Source organism: Brachypodium distachyon, chromosome 3 (genome assembly GCF_000005505.3).
Source record: "Brachypodium distachyon strain Bd21 chromosome 3, Brachypodium_distachyon_v3.0, whole genome shotgun sequence".
NCBI classification, from domain to species: Eukaryota; Viridiplantae; Streptophyta; class Magnoliopsida; order Poales; family Poaceae; genus Brachypodium; species Brachypodium distachyon.
The window spans coordinates 44,648,716-44,661,964 of record NC_016133.3 but is presented as its reverse complement, the minus strand read 5'-3'; the positions used below and the strand labels follow the sequence as shown (position 1 = coordinate 44,661,964).

At 47.4% G+C, this 13,249-nt stretch overlaps 1 non-coding gene across 1 annotated transcript; it reads right to left on the bottom strand.

The window, feature by feature from the left end:
* Positions 1-4,078: 4,078 nt before the first annotated feature.
* Positions 4,079-4,185, bottom strand: MIR529 (microRNA MIR529). Its single transcript, NR_126948.1, has one exon. It is a non-coding gene; the product is annotated as a microRNA MIR529 (primary transcript).
* Positions 4,186-13,249: the final 9,064 nt, after the last annotated feature.

Genomic DNA, 13,249 nt, shown 5'->3' with positions numbered 1-13,249 from the left:
AAACTAAAAAGCCATTAGCGCCAAGATTTGCGAACAATCCAATGGTTGATTTGATCGATTGAGGCATAAAAAATTCTCAGACTACTAAGATTTAGCAAATCCCTTCTAGAGTTTAACTCATAGAAACAAGAAAATTCATAAATATAGCTAAAAAATAAAAACACATAAATCTTAATAAATAGGGTGAAATAAAAGTCAAATCACATGAAAAAAATGAAAGTTTAATGCTATGCCACAAAAACTCTTGCCTCCATTTTTGTGCAGAGGAATTTTAGAAGAGGTCTAATTGCACTCTACAAATCTTGTGTTCATCCTTTAAAATATTGATCAAACGAGTTTTTTTTCTCTATTTTTCTGTTACTCTATTTCTTTGAATCAAATATGAATAACATTGTTTTTTTTTGTAAACAAGCATATATTAACTAAACAGAGGAGGTTACAATACTCTCAACATGAGAGCAGGAGCAGGTGCTTCGTTGCACAATTAAGATAACAATAATAGCGAAAAACAGTCCAAAGACGGGGAAAGACAACAACCGGAATCTGATGGCGGGTCAATTGAGAAGGCTGACACACAACCACAACTTAAGTCTTCAAAGGCCTCGAACGTGCAAGCCAGCCGTAGAGCAGCGACTCTCCTGACAATCGTGAGGGCATGTGCACAAGAGGTTGAGGGAAACTGAGTTGTAGATCTGTAGGGTGCAACACTGAGCTCAGTTTGAGTCTTTCTCGTCCATCACATCTGGGGATCAACAACGATAGCTCTCTCACCTGCCATCGGGGAATCAACCCAAATGAACGGAAAACGCCGTCTTCAAAATGTCCATCGACTATTCTTGTATCCAGACTGACAAAGAAACACATGTCATCGATGAGATCTACAAGCCCGATGGCAGATGGCAGATTGACATTGCCCAACTGGGAGATCTGAAAGTTCAGGTCTATGCATAATCATCTAATCAAGATTCAACCCAAAGTAGCAACTGACAGCATTGGAACTCTAAAAATTCTGAGGCTCAACATCAAGACACCTAAAACCAAACCTCAAATCAACTTTTCTCCGGTTCACCTCCAAGATCTGGAACTCTTTGCAGTACTCAAAATCCTCAACATCCATCTTACCACCACAGGCCACAAGCATTGAAGAGCAACAGGCATGTGAAAATATAGCAGCCCGTAGAAGAGCTATCACTCAAATTCATCTTCATGGTGCAGCTAAGAGAGGCAGCCGGAAGAGCAGAGGTTGGGGGGAAGCACATAGACCATCCCAACCAAACACTGCAATCTCCAGGCGAACAGGGTCCAGCACTGCCCACCGGCAGATCTGGCGACCAGAAGGTGCGCCCGACCACTGGAGGGACCACGTGGAGCTGAGGGCCAGCGCCCCAAGGGCGGCCCACCTGGAACCTGGATCCGACGCCATCAGAGCCTGTATGATCCGCGATCCAGCGAAACAACCGCCGGATCTGAAAGAAGGTGGCCTGGATCTACAGCGGGAAGGTGGAGGAAAAAAAATTCACCGGAGAGCAAATCAACCAGGAGGTGGCTTTTTTGGAAAGAAACAGAAGAAGAGGAGGAGCACTCCAGGCCTGGCTCTTGTTCGCCTCTTCCGCTGGAGACAGAGAAGGGGATTCCAAGGCAGCCATGGACGGGATTTCTCCAAGAAGAACCGCCGAAAGGACGACGGGAAAGAGTCTACTAGGTAGGGACGCACATACTCCCCTTCCTCTCTCACTCCGGCCAGCGGCACCGGCAGAGGAGAGAGGAAGGGGGCAGACGAGCTTAACGGCAAAGGCCAAGCGAGAAGCTTCGGGAGAGAACCTTGGGGTGGGAGAGCTGCAATCCTGGAGGACGAGAAATTTTCTATTCCTTTGTTTTCGTGAACCCAAGAAGCCCTAAATCTCAGGGTGTGTTTGGTTTGCTACCAAAATACACCAAGTCAATCTTTGGTCATCGATCAAAATTTGATATTTGTTTGAACGGTGACCAAATATTTGGCAAGCCAATGTTCGATAGCCAACTTTAGTTCAATTTTTTGTAAAAGTTGGTCAACTCATGAGCTAGTAAAACCATAATCAATAACTTTGCTAACTAAATTTTAAGTAGGACAATTTTGGGCTCAAAGAAACATATCCTTTATCCCGTCCTTGCCTATAAATCCAAGAGGCCCGAGTTTCTCAGGTCCTCGTCTCACAGTAAAAAAGTTCAACACACCTTATCTTTCGGGTGTCAGGTGACGGCTGGCGTTGTCACATCTGTGCCCATGTTATCAAGATGCAAGAGCGACAACGGCATGTCAGGTGTGCCGTTCGCACGCCGGCGCCACCTATTCAATTAACCAGGCTGACATCTTGGGGTTAATTTGACAGTGGTGAAAAAGCGTTTGTCGATCGATCGGGTGTCAATCATGACTCGGTCGTTTTGCAGAAAAGTGCAAATACTCGGAGCGGAAGAATGTATCTTTCAAGTACAAGCAAGATCTTTGTAATTTTTGTCAACGTGACAACGAGATGAAGTTAAGTCGGGGGCTTGTGCTGATGTTGATCTGTCCAAGTCGTCGTACTGCCTGGATTAATTGTCCCGGATCATTGATTGCTAGTCTCGGAAGTGGACACGATGTGTGGCTAGCTGCTCTCGCATGGTGGATTATATTGTAAGAACGACACGCAGGATATATGTTTTCCTTCTTTTCTTCTTGATTAAGTGTGCGGCGCATCATTGACGGAAAGAAAGACTAATTAACTAGTGTGACCATGAATCAATGATCAAATTTTTACTAAGTAAACTCTTTTTATAGACAGGATAAATGAAAGTAAATTTATTTATTTTTCCTTCAGGGCCGGATAATTTGTATTGCTCTTTTTGTCAGAACAAAATTAGGAAATGGGACATAAGCATCAAGTAGAATTTGGCCCTTTAATTTTGGGCCAGAATACAGGTAGTGCACTTCTATAATCTAGCCCTTTAGTTTTGGGCCAGATACAAGTAGTACATTTTTTAGGTCTGATCCGGCCAATAACTACTGCATTCACCAAAGCAAACTGAAGACCAGTAACAAGATCTCTTCATTTTCTGGAGGCCCAGGATTTAAGACACCATGTCTAACAACAGTAGTACAAAAAATGGTGAGTCTTTGGGTCACATTTAATTTTGTGTGGCACGTAGTACAATATTTTCATGTTAAACCATATTTTAGCAATTGATGTGATCTTGATATCTTATGGTTGTGTGCATCCTAGCTAGTTGCGCTGGTGGATGCAGAAGCACTGAGAATAATCAAATGACAAAATGCCTCCATATTCAATCTATATATTACTTACCTGTTTGCGTGCATGCTGATAGAGATATACATATATACCAAAAGGGATATTGCAAACTTAAAGGAAACAGAAAGTAGCGTCACCTATATATTTTCATGCTTTCTTGTGGTGTGTGATAAATAGCTGGCAAGCATGCATTACGGTTCACATGATCGTCTGTATACATATGTGCACCGGCTAATTAAGAACCATGGCGTTGGTACCAATTAACTACTCCCTCCGTTCTAAAATAAGTGACGTGGATTTGTATATATTTGGGACGGAGGGAGTACTATCTGCTGCAACGGAACTCGACTCTTATCTTATGCACGTGGGTATAAACTATGAAAATCAAGGACGACAGTTGGACCATGTCAAAAAAAACAAAAGGTGACAGTGGACTTGGTATAAAATTACATTTATATATTTGATTTACTGTCCTAGTGTATATGCACTGACAAATGAAATTCCCCAGGGAATCCTAAAAGTAGCTAACTCAGAATTTAGTTGCCTCGCGAATGGAATGAAGAAATTAATGCAGCTAGCTGAGGACAGTATCCATTTTAAGCATGCATGCTACTGAAGGAATATGTGACTAACTAGAACCCGGTAATTCTTATAGGTGGCTGGAAGCTGTCAAAAAAGAACTCGTTCTTATACATATACCTGGTCGCGCATGCAGGTATAGACATGGCCGGGTATATCTGAAGCTCTAGGTTACCATGCAGATGCGCTGATTCAGCAAGAGCTCGATCTATCTTCATGAGCGTTGTGGCTTGCATCAAGAAGCTAAGAGAAGAAGAGAGAGGGTACAGCCTTGATACAAGACAGATCGATCGAGCTTAATTAAGGCTGTACTCTCTCTCTTCTCCCTTTAACCTTGACGATATGCATCGAGTTCCTTACAAACTCTATCTCTGGCTCTGTGTCTCTCTTGAGGAGGATTGTGTGTCGCTCTTCCATGCCCTCTGCCGCGTTATATAGACGCGTAGTACCGGCCATCAGCTTGCTAGCTAGCCGAAAAGCAGAGAGACAATAATTCGCCTGGCCGGGCCGGGGGTACGGAGTGCGCGCAAGTTGAAGGCTTGAAGCTTCCGGCCGCAGAGCGATAACGTAGGCCATACCAATAGCCTTCTGTGTGTTGTCACAGCCATCCAATATGGCTGCCTTGTCAAGTACTAGCTATGGCTTTAGTTTGGAGTGAGATATAGGCAGATCATGCATGCACCTGTCAACCCGTGTTTTTTTATCTTTTTCCTTTATGAATTATAAACCTAGCTAGCTACAATCTTGAGCGATTACATACGGTCTTCCAATTTCTTTCGCTCCACACCAAGAATAGGATGTTTCGCGCAATCTCGAAAGTTTCAGTACAGCTTAGACCAATCCAAATTCTAGCATTTTAAGTTTTGGACATAACTGGCAAACATTTTTTTTTGAAACAGAAGAATTAATTAAGAGATATAAAAATACAAAAACAAAAAAAACGGGCAATTGACACCGAAGAATTAAAAGCAAAAGAAAACTAATCTCCTGGCAACAAGTTACCCAAGTGCCTCGCGCCGACCAACACCCAGTTATATAGATATATAGATATATATACACACACACACCTTAACATTTCTCCACCACTGCGTATGCCTCGCTATTGAGGGATATGTCGCTTACCCGTAAAAGGATAGTCCATATTTTAGGAGTCAGGGGGCATAGCCAGCACGTAATTATTGGTGTCATGATTTTTTGCTAATCCTTCTTACAAATAGAAAAATGTTTTCAATAATATGCAATGACACCGGTAAATTTAAAAAATGGTCCCAACGATGCATTTTCTTTTGGCTTCGCCGCTGGGAGTCACACAAGACGTCAGACCTAAATTTGTTTGGTACCGGCCGTTGGGCTGAGAAACTAACTAAGCATCAGTATAGTTAAGGTAGAGCTCAACACAGGATCCAGTCCAGCCATATGGTGCTGGGAATTGGATGTCCGTATATTTAACCACCTTATGCGAGGATCACATATTCACATGCATGATGCAGAAGACGGAGAGGGAGATCAGATATGCCCATGTATCGCGCATGCATGCACCTGGCATGTCGGCAAAGCGCAGTGCATGTGCCCCATGCGGGGCGCGCACCCACCTGCTCCATCGTTGCTCTCATGATGGGAGGGAGGTGCCACTCCTGCTACAGCCTACAGATACAAGGGTGATTCTACCGCGGCAACCCATTTAGTCCGGACGTGTCCGTATTTGTCCGTGCGAATAAAATGTATGTCCAACGACCCATTCATCCCCTGACCATTTTTCTGTTCATGTCGACACATGATTCGGACCAAAATTTGGGGCGGATTTGCGCCCACACGGACATGAAGCAGACTGGAGCCGCGTCCGCCTGTCCTCCTAGGTCAAACACTTTCAACTTCTTGGGGTCCACCCGTCAGCGACACATCGACCCCCACCCCGGTCATATTCTTTTTTTCTGAAAAGGGGAACAATCCCCAGCCTCTGCATCAATCGATGCACACAGCCATTGTTATTGCAAAGTAATCAAATGTCGTACAAGTCACTAACCGGAGATCGTGGATACAAAAATAAGTCAGCGAAAAAAGTTCAACATAGATTCTATGCGTCTTGTTGTCTAGCACACCGCCAACCAGCCCGGCTGAAGAAGTCCTCTACGACCATCTCCAGACGGTGCATGCAATATCCAAAAGGTCCCGTTGGGAGGCAGGAAGCAGTTAGGCCCATAGTCGAATCCAATGGGTAGCCCGGATGATAGCCTGCAAAAAATGAGGAACTCTGGCTCTGTTAAAAATGACATCATTTCTACGGTTCCAAATACCCCAATAGAAAGCCGAAACTCCCATCAGAATATAAGCTTTAGATTATTTTTTGCCAACCCATTAAGACAATTCCCAAACATATTAATAGTCGAATTCGGTGGAGGTAGATTAAAGGCAATAAAAATGATGCGTCACATAATACGAGCTAAAGGATAAGAGATGAAGAAATGTTGTATAGTCTCGTCCGAATCGCAGAAAGAACATTTTAAATGGGACCCCGTCGTCCCCATTTCCCCACCCCGCTACACCACTCATTCTCAGTCCCCAAAACCATAGGGTTCGCCCCTTCCTTCGCTGACGAGCACCGTGGCCATTAATATGCCGTTGTTTCCTACTTCTACATTGTCCACGAACGTGTGAGGCCGCCGCGGTCGATGTATTCCCATCTCATATGGGGAGTTGCGCGTGCGGCGGGCCGGTGAGATGGCCGTCGTCGGACTCGTGCAACCCCAAGGCGCGCTCGGCGATGCCGGCTGGCGGGCATGTCGCCCGGAGCCCGAGACCCAGGAGGAAGCGTCGAGCCGCAGGCCCCTCCTGGAGCTGCGCCGGAGAGCTCCAAGGCCGCTGGCGTACGTCCGTCCACGATATATCGAGCGCGCGGTTCTGACGAGAGAGGAGCATCCGGCGCTCTACGCCTGTAAGGCGTCGCCAAAGACCGGTGCCAAGGAGGCCGCCCGCCGGGTGGCATTCGAAGCGGAGGACCTCATGCGGGGATTCGAACTTAAGAAAGAGCACCAGAGGGAGTTGAGGAGTGGCGCGCGGAGGCGCAGCTCCAGACGCTTGTCCACCTCTAGGACGAGGAGGCCGATTGAGCTTCTCAATCAGCTTAACAGCCTCTTCAAAAGATATGTCCTCACGCCAGCACGAATTAGTATTGGGTTTGCCATATGGTTTCCAAATCGAGTGGTGAGGATTCGGAACAGGAGTAGATGGCCTAGGAGTAGTTTAATTTTATGTAGTAGTTTCAGTTCAAATGCATAAGTTTGAATTATTAATGATAGTATGAAGTTTTTACATTTAAATGGGTCGCCGGCCGCACCGCGACCTGTTGTGTCTGTCGGCCACCCAAACGGACCAAAGCTTTGCATCGGCCCGCCGGAGCGGCCTATACCATATTGTTAGCAATGTATTGTAATAAACTGCATATATTATAATAAATCCCACTGACGATGTCAAACTTGTGCGGCTCTCTACAGTCTATAGCTAGCTGATCGATGGCCTGATGGGGTACCTACAGCCTACGTGCATGGTGCAAGCTAGCTGGTACTGCCATGCATGTGTCGCGTGGGTCCCTGAATTCGATCCATATATGCAGTTGTCATTTCGCATCGCAACGACCGCGGAGCAATTTTTGCATCGCATGAATAAACTGGGGGCACCTACAAAGGGAAAGCTAGTGAGCTACGCACTGTGGCTAAAATCAGCCTTTTGAAATTTGAGACAATAGGGACCAAAGCTGCGTGTCGAACGCAAATTGGTCACGGAGCAAAAGGTGCATGGAAAGAAATTAGTGGATAGCAACATGCGTACCACACTTTCAACGGCGTTTGGTCCAACTAACCGGCAACACATCAAGTAATAGTTAGGAAAATTTTGGTTTGGTCGATGTGGTGGTGGAAGTGTTGGAATAAATTTCCAAGTCTCTTTTTATCGGTTCAGACGTATGTCAACCGAAAAGTAGGACTGTAGGAGGTAAATCTCCGATGGAGCATTGGCAATTGTAAATTCGTTCCCTTATGTTCTACGGCATCTTCAGGATTTTGTTTTTCCAAAAAGAGGTTGAAACCCGCACAAGTGAAACTTAAAAAGACAGAGGGTTAACTATTTTTTTTTCGACGGAACCTCGTCAAGAGGGCAGGATGCTCCTGCAATTCATTAAGAAGAATAGAGTGGCTCCGTTTATGAGGAAAACCGAGCCGAAAACCGTACAAACACACAATACACAGCGACAACGGAAATGCTCATCACCCCATGACAAGAGACCGAAGCCGCAACACAACACATCAAGGTTTGGGACCGCTGTCCCGACATCCACCGCTCGCACGCGAGCCTCAACGCCGCACGACCCAAAAATCTTGCAGCCCTAGCTACACAAGAAGACCACTCGTAGACCACAGCCGTTGTGCCAAGATCCGGGGCCGCCGCCCCGACATGCCAGCTAGACCAAACCCAGAGGGGTCGTGTCAGCCAGGTCGACGAAACTCACTACCCATGTAGCACAGCGCCGCCACCCCAACCATGCTAAATGATGGCCTCACCACCTAAGGCCACCACCGCAAAGTTTTCCGAGGCCGCCGCCTTGACTTCCAAAGGTCATTCTGGGGCCGCTGTCCCGGCATCCACATGCCCCGACGGCGAAGACCCGGTCCACAGCATCAAGCACCTGCCAAGCACAAGGGAGAGTTCACCAAAGATGATGCCTCCAAGGAGGACCACGTCACATCTGCGCCATCATCACCCGCTCCAACCGGAGCTTGGGTTTTCACCCGAAAAATAGAAGAACCCTGAGAGGAGGAAGAGAGCTCCACGACGATGCCTTCAACAACGAAAAATGATGCCCGAGGGCGACATCACCGCCGGCACCGAACAAGGCCGGTGCAAGAATTTCTCCCAGAGCTCTCTTCGACCACGCCCCAAAGGGATCTCAAGACATTGCTCAAGAAGCTGCCCCACGCGCATCCGTCATCGACCACCAAACACCACTGCGTGGCACGCACACCGCAGCACCTCTTTCCACGATGAACGTCGCCGCGCCCATCCGAGGGCAGGTCCGCGCGAGCAGAACCCATCCCCGACCACCACTCACCTCCCGAGGCCGCCGCCTCGGCCTCCTCGCCGTCGACGTCGCGCCCTCCCGCCATCCCTGCCAACCAACGCCTTCTGCGCGGCTCACACGCAGCCACCGAGCAGCCAGCCCGCTGGTCGCCCTCCTCGAACGAGCCACCCCGCGCCCTCAAGCACCGAGGAGCCTCACAGGCTGCCATCCTCAGATCTGGGCGTGAGGCCTCAGATCCCGCGCCCTCCCCCACTCCGCAGGGCCCCAACCAGCCCCAATGCAAGGAGCCGACAAGGAGGGAGGCAGCTGCAGCGCCCGGAGCCGCCGCTCCGGCTTCCCACGCTGGAGATCCAGCCGCCGCCGAGGTCGACGCCGACCAGCACTGCGCACCAGGAGAGAAACCCCCGCACTACCTTTGGCAGTGGGGTCCGCCGCAGCGGCGGCAAAGCCGGCGACGACGGCGGCAAGGGGAGGTCAGGTGGGGAGGAGGTTGGACGCCGGCCGGATTCCGCCCCCAGTGTCGCCTGGGTGCGACACGGGAGGCTCGAGGGTGGGGTTTTTTGACAATTCGTTAACTAATTTTTGTATGAGATTGATAATAAATTGGGATCGTTGTTGGATGTAGATGCCGATCTCAAAAGACAATCAAATGAAAATCTTGAAGAGAGGAGGAAACTATAACTTGTAATGATGATTCTTATGTTTTTAATTCCTATAAGATTTCATGACATCATGCGGGAGCGAAAATAAATGTTATGGTTAAGACTGCTAGTTTAAGGGTTCTTTAGACAAGAAATTCATACCAAAGTGAGCAGTCCGTTTCTTTTTTGTGGGATATGAGGAGGAAATTAGATATTTGAGTGGATGAACAGTTGATCGCTGTGCATCCGAGTCATCCATCGACCTAACCTCAGCCTCCTGAGCCATGATGGTAAAACACATGTAGGCCCTGTGTGCATGGACAGAAATAGTAACCCTCTGCGACCAATCCGGGCGACGAGATGAGCGTGTGGAGAGTCCTCCCTCCAATGGGGGACATGTCCCTCTTCACACGACACATCAATGGAGTAGCTAGGTTGTGCTGTACTACGTGGTACTCTCTCCACCGGCGAATTAGGTACTCTCTCCACCGGCGAATTAAGCAGCGGCCAAGACGCATGTTCTTATCAAAATACTCCTAAGCTACTTAAAAAAGGCTTATCACTAACGGTCGAAAAATAACATCAGTAACGGTTGGGCCCGCCGTTACTAACTTCCTGTTACTGATGATGGATATCATCAGTAACGGTCGGTCCAACCGTTACTGATGTACCATCATCAATGGCGAGCGGCTCGACCCGACCGTTACTGATGAAGACCATCATCAGTGACGGTCACGTTTCCGCGCCCGTTACTGATGATATGTATAGTAACGGTCGCTTTGCCACATCAGTGTCGGGCTGGCGACCGACACTGATACATTTTCATTAATTAAAAAAATAATTAAAACCACAGAAAATACACAGAAAAATATATATTTGAATACACAGCACAGCACAGAAAAATACACAGCCACATCATTTTAAAGCATACAAATGTATATAAAGCCGCATCATTTAAAGCAAATAAAGAATACAAATGTATCTCACTTCACAACTTTGATTACAAAGTGTCAAAATTTCATAGCAAAATCAAGTTTGAAGCTATTGTTGTGGGTGAATCCTAGTCACCAGTTGTTCCACGCGTTCGTAGAAGTCCCCACTAGGCTTGATAACCTCATTGTTGATGAGATGGGCGAACTCCCTTTGAATGTTATACACGACCCATTTAGGTCGGTGTCCCATTGTCATTCGGGACCGCCAGTACTCTTCCATCGCCGCGACTGACCCCTTCCACTCAGGCTTGAACATGCTGGCATTCTCCATAAGGATGTGACAGCAGTAGTAGCCACAGTACACACTGTCGGGCAGCTGTTGCTGGCAAGAAAACCTGTGGTTGTGGTGAGGCTCGTCTTTATAGTCTTTACCAGCTAGTTTTCCCTTGGTCACAACTTTCCAGGCAGTGTTAATGAGTAATTTGATGGGTTTCCAGTAGCGACCTCAAACACGCTTCTTCGGAAATAGTGAATCGAAGTAGTACACCGCGGACCAAGGCAAACAAATGAGTAGTGTCACCCAATGGTCTCTGTTTTCAAAATAAACAAACTTTAGAATCTAAGGGTGTATAAGAAAGACTGAATTAGAAAAAACAAACGGTTCCATATATAAAATTGAACTTACTCCAAATTAAGGAAGAAGAGGATATAGTCGTGGTCCGCGTATTTCTCCAGACATGCCACCAAGTATTTAGACGCCAGGGTTCTTGAGGGATCCTTTTCTGGCTCAAAACCGATGTCACCGTAGTTGAACACCGCGAGGTCTACAATGGCTACATTTTTTCCCTCCATTCGCCGCATTTCCCTTATTTGGTAGGCAGACCACAGCCTTAAAAGGTTGATATCAAGCTTTTGGCGGTTGAAGAGGTGGAACAGTTCGTTGAACTCCACACCAAAGGTGATAGGACGTTCCTGAATGTTCCCGGTTTCTTGGTCAAAGAAGCCATAGTCTTTTGGGATTCGAACATTGATCTGTTGGGCATGCCGTTGAGAACCAGCTGATGCTTGCATGTAGAACTGATGAAGCTCTTGCATCTCTCTAGACACGGCACGCAGGGAATCTTCGTTGAGCATCGGTCTTCCAGGATAGTAAATAAGCACCTGGTCAAACTCCCTAGCCACGAAATAGGATCCGTCTTCGAATCTCTGGCCTTGACGGGGGTTCTTCATGAGAATGTCAGGCCTATTGTACGTCTTCCCAGACTCCAGTTGTGTTAGGCACATAGTGCATCTCATCTTGATTGACATTGGAGGAGTCCTTGATGGTCTTGCCGCCGCGCCCCCTCTTTTTATGCCTCCTCTTATTGTCCCATGCCTTTTGCTCCTCTTCCTTGTACTTGTCATTGATCTTGCGGCCACCCATGGACTCAGCGGCACCCAAGAGAGAGAATGTAGGATGGACTCTTCCAGCCTGTGCCGACCCTGTGGTCTGGCTATCTTTTTAACAAGCGGCTGCATTGGCTCAATGCCCGCCCACTCCTCTGGTGTCATGTGCTGACGTGCATATTCTCTAGCAAGTTTATCCTCCAGCATGTTGTGCACTGGAGGCACCCTGCCTGCCGCCTCGAGAATTCGGTCCTGCTTGCGCCAGACCTTCTTCTTCCCCTTTTTCCCTGCACTCCCTAGCCTGTGGTTCAAGGGCTTCCTCGTGCGCAACGCCCTCATACGTTCCCTCTTCGCAATGAAGGTAGGGTCAGATGATTCCTTCTTGAATTTTTCCCATTCGGCCTCATCAGTTATCGACAGCCATTTCTTCTTGATAATCTCATAGGGTTTGTCCATCCACTTTCCTGCGGTACATTTCCTAGTAGCAAGACCATTCCCCACTGCTATGTTGATGGACGCTAGGAATCGCTCGCGCCACTCGTCAGTGACATGGAACCTCCTTGCAACGTCCGCGATGCACGTGTTTCTAACGAGTTCGGAGATGTCACTCCACTCGTCGTTGATCTTGCAATATTTACGTGCAACGGCTCTACAGGTGGTTGCGAAAGCCTTCTGTGCCCTCTCAGGTGACTCCGGGCGGCCTCTGTCAGAGTGCCGGGTGACCACGTAACAAAACTCCTTCAAGTTGTGGCTCCCCCTCGACGTCCTCTTCCTTGGCTTCTTAGCTGTAGAAGCAGTTGGCTGCGGGTTACTCTCTTCCACCCGTCGCTCGTTGTCTTGCTCTTCCGAACGAGAGCTACCTTCACCAGAGTTAGGATCGCTGCCAGAGCTGGCAATTTGCTCTCCCGATGAAGACTCTTCATCGACACGATCTACCTCCTCAGGAGCTACGTCCTCAAGAACTGATTTCTGGCTATTCTTGCCCATTTCGTAACTATGCCATCAAAACCAACAAATATATATCGGCCGAAAATTTCGGCATGACCTATGCTGAAAAACTAGCAAATTTTGTCTACTAAGAGCTCGAAACCTGCATAAAAAACCCACCCGCATATGTACCCCCACGGCACGATGGCCGGCCCCTTCTCCAATGACCCGACACGATGGTCAGGCCCACAATTCATTACTCAATTCCCACGAGTACCCGATCAATAGCATATAAAACAGCTAAAATAGCATATAAATAGCAAGTATAGCATTTAAAACACATAAAATAGCATATAAAACATCATATATAACTTTTGAGTGTTTTAGAACATGTACTTGTCACATTCAATAGATGAAATCAAAACGTTGAAGTTTGATGAATAAATT